Source organism: Geospiza fortis, unplaced genomic scaffold (assembly GCF_000277835.1).
Source record: "Geospiza fortis unplaced genomic scaffold, GeoFor_1.0 scaffold98, whole genome shotgun sequence".
NCBI classification, from domain to species: domain Eukaryota; kingdom Metazoa; phylum Chordata; class Aves; order Passeriformes; family Thraupidae; genus Geospiza; species Geospiza fortis.
In genome coordinates, this window is record NW_005054306.1 from 3,087,648 (window position 1) to 3,102,604 (window position 14,957).

Sequence of the window (14,957 nt, forward strand, 5' to 3'; positions counted from 1 at the left end):
CAGTGTTTTACCTACTTACCATGTTTCTTCATAGTAATCTCCATGCTGTATCCAAGGTGTCTTCCCCACGCTTCTCCCTCCTCAGAGAAGTTTCTTGGCTAAAGAATGAGGTAGACCCTAACCCAGTTTTTAAAGCCAGCTGGACCCTGTCTGTTGCTGGCGTGTTGTGTGAGCAGGAAAATGGAAAACCCCAAAGTCCTGAAATACGTGGCTCGTTACTGTTTGTCTTAAGCATCCTCTTCATCTGTCCTTCAAGGGTGGTGGTGGATGTCAAACACTTACAGAAGATTTATTCAGCTTTTTGGTGATGCTGAGAAAAGGTGATAGTGAAAAATGGAGAAAAGCTGGAAGATCCTTCATTGCTTCTACCTGGAAATATGTTTAACAAATAGACAGTGCACTGAGTTTCTCTAAATCAGACTTGACCATCATTTTTCATCAAAGAGAGGGTTTTTTCTGTCCTGTTTGGGAGCAGCTAAGCCATCAAAGAAACACATGAACCTTGGCAAGAGAAAAGTATTTTCAGGCAGGGTCATCTTATTCCTTGCTCTGTGTTTGAAGCTCCTGGGTGCGAACATACCTGAAATGTTCCTTGGTGTAAGCTGTTGTTTTGTTTGGATGTTTACTTGGTTGCCTTTTTTGTTGTGGGTTTTCTTCTGTTTGTTTGTTTGGTTGGTTGGTTTGGTTTTGGGGGTTTTTTTCTACATGCAGTAATCTCACTGTCTTTTTTTCTTTTTCTTCTCCAGGCCCTCAAACTGACACGAGATGTAGAGAGAGAACCCTTTGCCAAATCTGCTGTCAGCAAGTGGACAGTGATACTGTTTACAGCTTACGACCTTTGTGAACCCTGCATTATTTTCCTAATGAAGCAGACTGTTAATAGGCCCCTTACTGGAGTGAAGAACCTACTTTTTTTTTCTCCTTCTTTTTCTTTTTTTTTCTTTTTTTGTTGAAAACTGAACTCATTCTGAAGTATGCAAAATCTTCCTTTTCTGGGATGGCCAAGCACCTGCTGTGGAGACAATGTTCAGCACCATCCTGTTGAGAACACACTGTGTAGCCTTTACACTAGTTACTTGTCAATGAGTATGTGGTGTTTCAATATATTAATGGTTTATGGGATGTTTTTAAGTTGGCTTTTCTTTTTGGAGGTTTTCCCTGTCTGCCCACCCTCCCCTCTACAGCCTCCAGTTTGATTTCTGTAGATTTTGAACCATTTTTGCTTTCTCTCCCTGGGGAATCTGAGGCACTGTGCACGTTCATGGAAATGGCTGTATCCCAACACTGCTCAGGTGTCAGGGTTTTCTGAAGGTACAGCGTTTGTTAGTCCTGTCAGCCAGCTGGATTCCAGAGAGGGGATGTGCGTGCCCTGCTTGTTTGTTGGGTTGGTGGGTTTGTTTCTTTCTTATTCTTTCCTTAAGTTTAATGGTACACCCCTGTTTTCCGTAAGGGTCAGCCCAGAGCTGGTTGCAAAGCAGGGGAAGCTGGCCAGTGCCCCTCGACTCACGAGGACAGACTGACAGAGGGTGCCATTGCCCTCACATGCACCCAGGCAGGAGCCCCTCTCCTGCCCGCTGGAGCAGGCTCCCCTCCTGCCTTAGGTTGGCAAAGCTGCCCTCACTGAGAGCTGGTGAGGAGTTACAGGCTGAGCTGCCCCACGAGGTGTACGTAGTCACCTGTAGAGATGTGTTTGGAAGCACAGGAATTAAAGGAAACTGAGCGGCTGGGTGTCGGCAGGTGACTTGCAGTGACAATGCCAGGAGCTGAGGCACAGATCACTGCAGGGTGTGTTATGGCATTAGTGATCCTGTTTATTTTTGTTGTTGTTTTGTTGTTTTGGACATATCCTTGATTATTTTTTTCCTTCTCATTATGTATAACCCATTGTGGCAGAAGAAGCAGGAGTGGGAATGGCACAGTATCATGCAAATGGCTTTTCATATGAGCGTAGATTGTAGCAGGATAAATGACACTGAAAGACAAGGCAGTTTTATATATTTTGCTTCTAAGATTTTCTTTTGTAAAATGGATAATAATTAATAATAATAATGAATAAAAGGTATGGTGCTGTATAGATCCTCTCTATAATCTGGAAAGTTTGATTACTTTTTATTAGTATCTGGGGGGGAGGGATACAAAAAAAGAGGGGAAAACACCAGTGGTACATAGGAATTTGGTATGAAAAGGTTCTGAATAGGACAGTGTATACATAATTCTCCAAAGCGATATATGAAGTTTTTTTTCCTTTGCATAAAAGCATTATGCATATAAATATATAAATATATTTTATTATGTACAGAAATGGATCATTATGCATGGATGTTAGGAAAACAAAACTAGCATTTTAACCCAAGGTCTCAGTGCATGAGTTCCCACTGACCCGTGTCCCATGCAATGTGGAGTGACTCCCTCTCGCCACTGCCACCGCACATGCACAGTCATGCACCAACACTCACACGCATTCGTGGGCCCTTCCTCACTCCTTACTTTCCAGGTCCCTGAGGTGATTTTGGTGAAACAATGGCTCGTAGTGTGATGGAATTTTGGTTTTGTACCATAGCCCCCATGCTGTTCTCTCATAAAGATGCACCTCTTGGTTTCTCCCCCAGTTATGACTGTGTAGGCTCTGTGCAGTTGTGGGTAGCATAGCCCTGTAGCATATCAACTCTTTCAAGCAGCCAAGGGTTTATCATTTGCCTTTTAAAAAAACTTCTATTTTCTTTTTACACTGAGGGGTTCTATTTGTTAGCACGTGGCCTAGTTTATTGCATTCATTGGAGTTGGCTGGTGCACATTTCCCATGTCTATCAGCAGCCGGCTTCCCAGGATGCTTGTGTGGCACAGCTGGGCACCCTGCTTACCTGAGTCCAGTTGCGGGCACATTTTACTCAAATTGGTCAAGAGTTCATCACTGGCCTCCCCTGAGTGTGTGCCATTAGCCCTTAGCTTCCTGGTACACCCCAAAATGTGAGTGTATGCTGAAGGACTTCACTCGGGTGTTTCTTTTGCTGAGGCTTCTCTGCAGCTGCTGCCCTGAGGCTGGACTTGTGCCCCAGCCCCATGTTTTGGCTGTCAGCAGAGCTCACTCAGTGGCTCCCTGTGCTGAGGTGCAGCTTTTGATCCCTACACAGATGAGCCTCCAGTGAGACCCGTGGTGCTGCCCAAAGACCCACTGTCACTAACAGATCAGTAAAGCCTCACTCGATGGTATGGCCAAAGTCACCAAACCCCATAATTTATTTTTTTTCCTTGGGACAGATTCAGTTCATGTCAAAGGCAAGGGAAGGCCTGGTGAAAACTTAAATGAAAAGGCTGCAAATTCTGCTCTGTTCCAGCAACTTAGCCTGCTTGGGTTCAGAGGAACTGCTTTCCACTGGCAGAAATGAGAGACGAAATGATGGCTTGCTCTGTTCAGAAAATGGAGAAAAAACACTTGGTTTAGAGACAGCCCATCAATGGCAGAGAAGTTTTTTGTAAAAGAAATAATAGAAGCATTAGTGGCTGAAAGGCTTAACCTGCCTCCCAGCAATGTCAAGGGGAGCATTTCCATTGGTGTGGCTGGGACAGCTTGGGCCCCTGCTTTCGAGTACATCCCAGCACTCACTGAAGAGGGATGCACCTGGCAAGCCTCTTCAGTTTGGTTTGGTTTCTATTGCTCAGTTTTGGGGCCAGAGTTTTCAAGCAGAAGTGCCTGGTATCAGGCACCAAACGCTGGGGACTCCAGCGTGGTCCCAGGGGACGAGCTGCTCTGCTCTCATGGCTTCTTGAAGGATGAGGAGGGGACAGGTCCCCCCAGGCCCAGGGGAAGGTCATCACCCTCTTCACCTGCTGAGGTGCTCAGCAAAGGCCCTTTACTCCAGAGGTGCTAGATTAATCTCCCTGAATTCAAAGGGCCAGTTATTAAGGTGTCAAAATTAAGCCTTGAATAGTTAGTTTGAGGCACTTACATTTTGAAAATTTGGCCTTTGTGTCTTTGAGCATGTTTATGCCTAGGAGTTGTCCTTGTGAAATCATGTAAAACAGATGAAGATCAAGGTCACAATTACATGGTTGTCTTTTCAACACTTGGTCTAAACAAAAGGTCTAAAAAGGTCTAAAAAGGTGTTATTTATGCAGTTTCTAGTCACAGGTTGGGGCTTGATTTAAGGATTTTGTAAAAGAAATTTTCTCTTAAGAATAATCGGATAGTTAAACACTGCTTAACTCCAGAAATTTTTGTGCCACTGCTTAAAAAAGTTACCTTTTAGGTCGTGTATTTCTCCAAAATTATATCATTGCTTGGCAATTGGTGTTCTGTAAGTGTTTCAAGTACACAGTATACCTTTGGAATTGCCAACAGATGCGAAGGGGGACCAGATACATTTCGTAAGTATGGGTTGGAAAAAATGGATTGTACATTTGGCTTCACATGTTTAACTTTTTTTTTAAAAAGTTGCATGATTGGAAAAAATATGTATACAGTATCTGTAAAACTGTTTTATCTGTTTCTGTTTCAAGCCATGTAAATTGGAAGAATATTAAATCCACAGCCTTATCGCGCATGGCCGTCTTTACATACTGAAGAGCTGAACAGTTTATACTTTTCATTTGGGCTATCTTGTACTTTCATTTGAAAGCAGACACTCTCACGTTGCAGTCTTACTGAGGATTTTATATTTAAAAAGAAAAAAAATTGAAAAAAAAAGGAAAACAAATGAAAAAGATGCTGCCCTGGAGGAATATATTACCTTACTACTCAGAGATTGGAAGGAAGTTTGTTTTGGAGCAAAACCTGCCCCTTTCCAAATGAAGTAGAGACGCAGTGCTTACTCCACTTGGTGTTAGTAGATATTGCCTTGTGTATTCCATTTTAAATTGTAATCTAGTTTGTAAAAGAGATGGTGACGCATGTAAATAAAGCATAATGGATCTCTACATTGCACATTTGCCTTTGCTCTGTTTTATTGTGTCACAGACAGACGTGTGTTTACACAGGACCTGGAGAAGGGGTGACTTTCAAGCAGCAAGTGAAAATGGCTGGTGGGGCGCTTGGGGCTGGGCAGGGGTCCCCAGCCTGCATCCCCTAATATCTGTCAGTGCATATTGACATGGGCCTTGGCCCTTCAATCCTTCAACCAAGCCAGTGTAGTTTTGGTGGTTAAATAACCCTCAGGAGGATCATTTACTGCTGCTGAAAAATCACAAAGTTCTCTTGAATCTGAGGACAGAGGGGGGTTGTCCCCAGGGGTGGCAGTGGCACTCTGCAGCTGCAGACCAGCTCGCCTGACCTGGGAGAGAACCAGTCCGACCACAGACCTGTCCAGGGAAAGGTTACACCCCCAACCAGGGGCTTGGCTGGGTTTCAGACTGTCTTTGAAAAATGCCTGGAGTACTTGAAACCACCCGTTTGGGATTTGGGATAATAAAACCAGCAGCCTGACTCAGCAGAAAGTTATACTGAGGGCTCTGGCTGAGGCCACGGAGAACGTGCTCAGAAATGAGAGGCATGTCAACAAAAAAACTCTTCTCCCACCCTGATGGGAAGCCAGAGATGTATATGGTCTTTTTGAGTTGTTTTTCAGGAGGAAATGATATTTTCAAGAAAGAGGAGCCTTTCCTCACAGGAGGGAGGGGGTTTTCATTAGTCCAGGGGGACAAACGTGATGTTGTCCATGCAGAGCCCACAGGAATGTTACACTGAAGTACTGCAGCAATAAAGAGCAGCTTGGGGATATCCCTTGTTAAACACAGCAAGAGCTGTTCAGGTTTTGCTCTAACTAGAGACAGCCTGGAACATGACAAGTCCCAGACAGAGAATAAATAGCCTTTGACCAGGAGAAAGTGTGCATTAAACTTGCCAGAGTGAGAGTGCACTTGTCCAGCAGCAACTACAGCTTCCCCTCACTAACAGGGCTGTTTTGCTCTTTTTCACAAGGCTTCTCCAACAAGGCTCTGCCAGGACCCAGGTCCTGTGCCTTGGCACGGACCCACTGATATTTGGGACACTGATATTGTGATTGTTTGGCCTAGTGAGGTGCCAAGTCAAAGGGATTCAGCTTTAACCTGAATTTAGGCAGGGGTGGCCACAGCAAGGAAGATGAGCTGATCAGCTCCTGAGCAAGTTTTGTGCTGAACCTACTTGGGTCTATTGTGCAATGCCTCAGCTGTGACCTCCAGTTCACACGGCCTTGGAATAGATCATTCTTATCTTTCACAGTACTTTCAAAATAAGTCCAAACATTTTAAAACTTCTCCAAGTTGTCCCAGAAGGCAAAAGACTTTTCAAGTTGCTGCTGAGGCTGGTGAGGCAACAGAGAGCTATTTTAGGAGCTCTCCACCACATTTGCTGAGTCGTGAGTTCAGCCAGACCAGGGAAAACAGTATTTTACAGCTCTTGTTTGGTTACTGCTGCCAAGGAAGTTTGGGGTGCTTTCAAGAGGGCTGAGATAAGTAAATCTGGGAGGCTACCTCTTCTACTGGTTGGAGCCATCATGGCTGGAATCTCCCCCTTCAAAAGGAAGTCTTCCTGGATGAAGTAGAGCCCAAGCCAGATGGAGTAGATACTGCTCTTGCTGGTACATTCATCCCACTGCCAGCAGCTTCTGGGCTGTTTCATGGCATCTCTCTTTGCCCAACCCAGCCCACAGAGCTTTTTTTCCCACTGGGTCTGCCTGTGGAATTTTTGAAAATGAAAATGTATTTATCACATAAGTTAAAAGCATAGGCAACAAAAAAAAAACAAGTAAGCTTTTTTTTTTTTTTTACTGTGGTTTAAATCTTTGAGAAACTTTGGAATTGTCTGACAAAATTCAGAATCTCCAGATTGGAATTTTTATTTTTGCACCTGGATTTTCTTTGCATACTCATGACATGAGCAGTTTTGCATATGTCAAAACATTTACTTGCTAGAACAAAGCGTCTCCTGCTTTTATTTTTTGATGGTTTGATTACATACCAAGGACCTGATTTAATCTAGAAAATGAGATAAAATGTCCCAATTCGGCAGGAGCAGCTGGCATAAATGTGGTTAACTGTTGTAACATTCTTTTAATGTTACATTATGCCATGCATGTTTAAAGATGCCTTTGTCCTATGAGTGACATGGTGAAATGGGGGGAAAACTGTAAAAATACATGACATCTCATAAAAATATTTCCAACTTCCGAGACAAATATAATGCTGATCAGGAGTCTTTTCCCTCATTTTTCACTCTTTTTGAGGCAATACCCTAAGACTGTTTTTGCTGAAATTTAAAGCACAGAGCAATTCCCACATGTTGCCTTTCCCTGGGCATCAGCCTTCCAGCAGTGCTCTCTGCAGTGGGCATTGAGGCTGCTGCTGGCACCTGTGCACTCTGGCACCACAGGATGTCAGACTTTGGCTCTATTTCATGCTCTGAGGGCCACTGTAAACCCTGAATTATCCCATGGCTGGTGCAGCAAGGTCCAGTGCAGGAGGATGGGAAGGACATCAGTGGGAGCAAACACAGCAGGTGCGAGCACCTTGCTCTGGTGTGTGATAACCTCTCTGAAGATTCACCTGCTGCACGGACAATGGTTCCTTCTGCTGTTCCTAACCACCTTGGGAAAGGATGGCATTGGTTAGAAAGTGCTCTTAAGAAATACAGGTGTACTCTACCTCTGACCTCCAAAGCAAAAGATGGAGAAAAGGTGTGCATTGGCAGAGTCACCTCAGAGGTGACCCTGGAGAGCAGCAGAGGAAGCTGCTCCTGACACCTTCCCCTCCAGGAGGGAGATGTCCAGCCATTCCAGGCCTCTGCTGTGAATGACTGGCCTAGTGTTCGTCTTGCATTTGTTGTTTCAGAGGAAAATTCATACTTCACCAGCAATTTATCTTAAATCTCTCTTAGGCTTCTCTTACTTAAGGTTAACCAGGCTTGTACACCATTAACTAATTCATGGATGAGTGTCCCGGAGAGAAGTTACTGCTTAGCAAGCAATAAAGCAATTCATAAAAGACATACAATAAAAAAACAAAGTCCTTTTACTCATTAAATTAAACCCATTGTCATTCACACTTCTCTGGAGAGTCATATTTGCAATATCAAATTGTGTTATCAACCTCAGTGTGCATCTGTTAGTGAGAATTTATGGCGAGGCTGTCTCATTTATACAGAAGTCTTTGCCATGCACTGTCACTCAGCCTAGCAGACTCCCATGGAAAAGCCACAACTGAAGTTAAAATTCTACTCTGCCTGAGCAGTTATAAAATTATAGTGGCTTTCAGAGCTGGATCCAAGTCTCTTCCTGAGGAAGGCAGCTACCTTTGTGTGTCTCCTCTGAAGCTTCTGCCTCTGGAGAAGGTAGCAGAGGGGAGGTCAGGCATGGATGTGGATGTGGAGGGGATGTGCAGTGGAGCTGTGTTTGCTCTGCAGTCTGGCTACGGTGGCTGTCACCACAGGGCCAGCACCAACCAAGTTACACAGACAGGAGCAGTCACATGGGCAGTTCCCCTGGAGTAACACAAATGCAAAGCCTCTCTTCCCTTCTCCTGGCCCATCACTTCAGGGTGAGCCCATTTCACTTGGTTTTTCACCAGAGGACGTCAGGGTGAGAAGTTGCCTGCAGAAATTGCCCTGAATTGCTGGGTCCTGGGGGACGTGGCTGCATTTCCAGCCTCTTAAATCTCCTTCCAGAACATCTTTGCTTTTCCACAATGTCTTCACCTTCCCTTGCCAGAGGTTGTTCCCTTATTAAGGAAGGGCCTCTGGGATGACAAGATGATGTTGCTCTTAGCAGGAGACTCTCAAGGTTTGGTTTTCCCCCACAAAGGGATGTGTAAGGAGCAGGGTGTGGGCAGCTCTCACCTTACAGATCTCATGGACCATGAATCCAAAGGGGCTTCTCCTTGGCTGCAGAGGAAATGTCAAGAGATGTGAGCACAAGGGAGTGAAAAACAAAGTGGCAAGTGGAAAGGATTTCATAAAATGCTACTCTTTAAATGATACAATGCTATGGGGGCATCTGAGCCACTTTTTCATTCCTTTTAGTCATTCTTCAATCCATATCTAAAGTCACCAGTGACTTTCGTTGCTGTCAGCAATGGTCTTCCTATCTTTTAATCCTCGTTAATCTTTTTTGGAAATAATTTTTTTTTTCTCCTCTTCATTCTATGACTTTTTAACATTTTCTGTTTTTCTAAGGCCAGTTATTATAATGTTTGTGGGGTCCATTATGTAAATTGTGGACATGATTTTTTTGTTTTTTTGAAGCTTTGATTTAAGGAAGAAGCCCAGGTAACACAGTTACCTAGTAAGAACTCATTGCCAGCACAAGTTACACCATTCCAGCTACAGTAGGAAGAAACACTCCTTGTTTTGCTGCTTCAAGCTACACCTGAGTCTGAAGACAGAGTTTGCTGCTCTATGGCATTAGCCGCCCCTTCCTAACACAGACTAAACCCTGAAAATTTCTTCACTTGGAATAGTAAAGTTTGCAGCCAGTGTGGTCTGGTGGCTGTATTCACAGGTCTGCTAAGGTAAGGAGAGGTAGAGCTGAGAGTACAAATGGTTTGTGGGCCTCTTACCAGGAGTGGCAGCTCAAAGGGACACCAGCCCACCACTTCAGAGCAAACTCTTGCAGACAAATAAATGGCAAACGAATGAATGCCTTGTTCTTTTAGGAAGTGTCTCTCTTTGTTCATGCTCTGCCAAGTTTTTCTATGAGAAATGAATATTGTGAAGTAACTTTGTATAGTTCAGGTGCAGCCCAGAACAACCAGCTCCAGAGCTGACAGTGGTGTCTGCTCTCTGGGCCATAATCTGCAAAATAAGATTGAAAAACTTCGATTCTCTCTATTTCAGTGAGTCAAGACTCTGCAAACTTTTCCAGGGGAAGGTTATCAGAATTTGATGCTGATTACCTCATCCATAAGCTAACAAAAGGCTTATCTGTTTCTTTTGCACAATGACTGACAGCCCTCTCTAGGCACATGTTCAGCGCTTCAAGACTAACTTAAAGGTCAAATTTACCATATGGGGAGATCAGGTGAGCTCATGGTTGAGGAAAGACCATCTAAAGGTGACTTGTCTAACATCTGCACACATACACACACACACACACACACTCACACACATTTCTTTTTGGTCTAGCCTTGTCTCAGACATGACCCATGTGCCAGTGTATCAGGATAAATCTGTACTAGAGATGTTAGATGTGGGCTGAATCTGGCACCTGAAACACAAGGTAATAATAAGAGTCTGACAAAAGAAATGTTTGAAGAAAGAGATGGGGCAGAATCACATTGTTCTGACCCCTCTTATGATAATTATGAATTATGACAAACTGCTGAAGTACTTTGTGTTTAAGCAGTTTACTCCCAAATTTTGGGTAGGTCATTATGGGATGCAGACTCTCATGCTGGGAAACAACGACCAGTCCCTACATTCTGGAGATTTCTTCACCATGTCCCACAATCTTTTTGGCCAATTGTCAGTTTTCAGCTCTCTACCTTCCACCTGGCAGAAAAACCACAGCTGCTTGATCAGAGAAGAGGAATTTGGAGGTAGCAACTGCTTTTTCCTCAGCACAGGAACTATTGGCTTGCTTGTGTGTATTTCTAAAAGCAGGACTTGTGTGCTATCTCCCCTCCCAACTGCCCCTTCTATCCTCCTCCTGTGAGCCTAATCTTGTGCCACACTTGTCCCCTGGTCCTGCTGCCACCTGCCCCACCCAGCCTTGGCTGGATGCCATGGCCACGGAGCCCTGGAAACCCAAAAGTTGGCAGCGGCTGGGAGGGCTGGTGCAGGTCAGGCAGCCCAGCAGCAGCTGGAGGACACAGCCCAGCACCCAGCAACGCCCAGGTGCAGAATGGGGACGGCCACCACGGGCCAGCATGAGGAGCTGGGAGGGGAAATCAGCCAGGTGAGGGCACAAGCAGCAGCCCTGGAAAAAAAGGTGTTGTGGGCAGTAATGAGGTAGAAGCTGTCTGAGCTCCTGCTATAGAATTGTAGCACTGGAACTCCTCGAATATTTAAGCCAGGCTGAAGAGGAGCAAGAATGAGCAGGGGCAGTGAGAATGGGGAAGGCTGATGTTATTTGGAGAAGACTGATGCTATTTGTTAGAACAAGTTTTGAGGGGACACAAAATACCTTTGCATTACTTCATGAAAAAAATTACTTAAAACCCCCCACCCTTCATACCCACTAAGGAGAGCACACAGCCATGTTTCATCTACAGGAAATTTAGGTTATGTTCCCTTAGCTATGAAGATAATTAACACATTTCCTAGAGGTGTGGACTTTTCTTCATTAAGGGTGTTTTTTGGGAACAAAATGTTTGGCTGGATTTTCCACAGCCCTGCCTCAGAGCGGAGGATGATCTCCTGAGGTCCCTTTTAACCTCATGCTCCTATGACTTGCCTTAAGGACTTAAAGTGGCTTTAAAACAAGACAAAAAAAAAATAAAAAGCACAGAGGCTTCTGTCCTTTCCTACCTGAGGCACAGGTCTCTATGTACTGTTATCTTTTCTGCTGGTTGGACTGTAGCAGGTATTGAGCAATGCTGTCCCACCGTGCTGACAGGAGGCAGGGCGTGCCCCCCGACCCCAGGGAGGTGTTGGTGTAGCACAGTCATGGAATCACAGAGCCTGCTGAGCTGGAAGGGACCCTTCAGCATCATGGAGTCTGACTCCTTCTGGACCAGAAGTTTAAATACAGGTGAAGATATAGATATTCCTGCAGCGGGTCAGGCTGGTTTCGGAGCTGGCCTGCTTTCCCTGCTGAGGGCACGGGTTGGCCCTCCTGGCAGGGACAATGGGCCAGACCAGGAAAGGTGCAAGCAGCAAAGCCCCACTGACTGTGGGCAGGGACATGTCAGGGAGAGGCAGTTTTGGGTGAGCACCTGCTTATCAGAAAACCCAGGCCCTGGTGAAAGATGCAGCCTGAAACCTTTTGGGGTGTCCCCTGTCACTGTTGCCAGGCCACCAAGTGTCTGGGAGGGTGTCTTTCTGGGGCAGGAGGATCCAGACAGTGCATAATGGCAAAAGTGGGCAAAGTTCTGGTGTCTGAGCAAGCAAATTATGCCAGAGGAGAAGAAGATGCTCATGGCAGCAGCAGCCTCCTGTCCTGCTGGCAAGCAAGAGTGATGGCTGCCTCCGTGCCCAGCGGTAACCTCACCAAAAAAGGGCCCAGCACAGTCAGCCAGTAAACTGTCCCAGACCTGGGCTCCCAGACAGAGAAAACAACCCCCTGCCTGTGCGATGTTTACATTAGAAGTTTATTTTACAGTTCATTTCACAATCCGTTTCTCCTCTCCCTTTGCTGGGAGGTGATTTATGGTGCTGCAGATCCTATCTGCCCGCCCTGCCCAGGGCACAGACCTGGGGAGAAACCTGCCAGGGCCCTGTCCTTGTCCTTGTTGCTCTTTCCTCTACAACTGCCCTTACCTATGAGTAGAACTAGAGCACTTCTTCCCAAATAATGATAAATTACTCTCTTGCTCCCTTGTGCTGGTGGTGGCGTTCGGGGGTGGGCGACTCAGGGTCTCTGGAGAGAATGAGCAAACAAGCAAACCTGAACTTCCCTCTGGCTGCCTGCCCTCCTGGTGCCATGGTGGGGTGTTGAGGACTCCTGCCATGCTGTGGGACAGCAGACCCTGTGTCCCCAGGTGAGGAGGTGCCATTCCTGCCTATGAAGCTGTTGGCACGATCCATGGCTGCGGGACATGGCTGTTCCCTGCCCGTCCTGTGCCTAAGGGACTTTCAGGGGCTGCTGGCATTAAGTGGGATTAGTTGCTCAATGGTACATTTAAATGCTGATTTTTGTGTTGCCCTGTTTTAGTGACATTCAGGGAGGTGGTTTAGCTTCACTGGTTTAATCAAGAGCTCCAGAGCTGAACGTGCAAAGATGATGTGCTGCATTTTACTGAGAAAATAAGAGATCTGATCAGAAGATCTGGTGAGAAATCCCTGAGTAATACTTGACCTTCCTTGCTGTCTGTGTGCTTTGAAGGCAAAGGATTTAGTGCTTCCTTGTGCAGAGCCAGGTGTTCCCTATGAATAACTGGACCCAACCTAAAAGCAGGAGGAAGTGCATTTAAAAAAACAGAGGTGTGGTAATGACACTATCAAGCAGTTTGTGTGTTGTGTAATCCACGGCTCCTGAAGAGCCTGCTCCCCAGTCATGCCTAAATCACTCCATCAAAACAATGACAAAACCCTAATAAGTTGACTGGCAAGAGGGGTTTGTTCCTTTTCCCCCGGAAAATGGTGTTTACCTCACTTAAACACGAAGTTCTGTGGACTGAATGCTCATGTGACAGACACAGTGCCTTGCAAACATCAAAGCCAAAAGTTCTGAAAGAAGTTTTCTCTTACAGTTTTCTTTATCACCACTAACTGCCCTGATGATGACAATGTGTGCAGATGGTAAGAAACAGAAGAGTTTCATGTAAAGGGCACTGAGAATCCATGATTACCTAGATTAACAGCTAAATAAATGTCTCTCCATAAACGTTAGCAATTTACACCTTTTGAACTGCAGTTGTACCAAGTTTGGGGGGGAGGTAATGTTAAGAACATTAAGAAATTGCTTTCTTGTTCAACCTAATGCAAGCTAGAAGTCTAGAAAAAGGGCATGCATAGATTTGGTAATACTTGTCTTTGGGCTTTAGGTGACTGGTCCAAATTTAGTCCATTCCTACAATGGTAACAGTTCTTAAAGGCAATATAAAAATACCTGCTTTTTCCTCCTTTCCTACAAAAAGCACATGTACTTTTATTTAACTGTGGAATGATTTTTTCTTGTGTGTAATAATTCTCCAGACACTGGAGAATGATGTTGGAAACAGAGACACAAAATGGTCAGGTAAGTACAAACTTCTCTGCTTTTGTGCACATGACTAAATACTTGAAGGGAAAATCTTTCCACCATTCATTTCACCATTTTAAGCGTCAATAACACCCCCAAACAGTGCACTAAAATAATAAACTAACACTCTGGCTATAGAAATTGACCTTAGATTAGCTAGACTTCTATCTGATGAACCCCAGTAAACTTAAACCATTTGCACCAGTACTATGAAGCTGAGATGGGTGTTGAGGTTTCTTTTCCTCTATAAAAGTGCACGTTTTAGGAAAGGCAGCAAAACTGGCACTGCTCAGCAGCCTCGTGTGGAGACACTCTTAAAAGCTTGTAAGGAAGTCAAAGGTAGAACTGAAAAGCTGAGGGATGGCAGCAGCAGCAAGGGCAAGGATGATTTCTGCAGGGTGATCAGGAGGGGCATTTCGTAAGAGAGAAACCTTCTCCCTGGATAGTTTTTCATAGCTAGCAACCATGCATTGCAGTTTCTGTCTTGCAACACAAGCTGTCTGCAGAGATTGTGTCTCCCTACCTGACCTGCATGCCCTGAAAGAGGGCCATGAAGCCTCAGGGGAAAAACACAGCCCTGGGGTGTCCTGTGGACCCCAAATAACTTCTCGAGCCTGGTGCAAACTCTGCCCAAGAGGCACTTGCAGAAAACAGGCTTCCTCCTGGCACACCTGCCTTCACGTGGAGCAAAAGGGGAGAGGTTGTCCCCTTCACCTCCTGCCAACCTCTCTGGCCAGACCAAACTCAAAACCCCAAGGGAAAAGATTCAGCTGGTGTGTTGCAACATCCTTCCTCTGTTTTTGCCAATCCTGTTTCTCAGTCTGTTGGCTAAGGTCCAGGATAATATCTCAAGGACACCCCAGTTCCATGGTGGGGGGAATAGGAGAGATGCAAACAATTTTGAAAACACTTGTTTACATTATTTCGTAGTTTTTTGGGCATCTTAAATTAAATTCAACCGCCCATGAAATGAAAATAACCCAAGGGAAAATGTTAGTAAAGGGCTTGCCAATATATTCCATGAGGACTACAACATGGTAAACATGCTGCTACTAAAAGGAACAGAGGTATAGATGCCAAAGTCTGGGTTTCTCTGGTTTGTAAGTGGGATTTAATGCAACTCAAATTTACTCAAACTCAAATTTAGTG

The 14,957-nt window shown here is 45.1% G+C and overlaps 1 protein-coding gene across 1 annotated transcript in view; it reads left to right on the forward strand.

The window, feature by feature from the left end:
• Window positions 1-4,921, forward strand: part of FOXO3 (forkhead box O3) — a 16,936-nt gene extending 12,015 nt beyond the window's left edge. The window contains exon 2 of the mRNA XM_031066670.1: window positions 747-4,921. The gene's annotated coding sequence lies outside the window, so the exon portion shown is untranslated. The remainder of the gene's footprint in view (window positions 1-746) is intronic.
• Window positions 4,922-14,957: the final 10,036 nt, after the last annotated feature.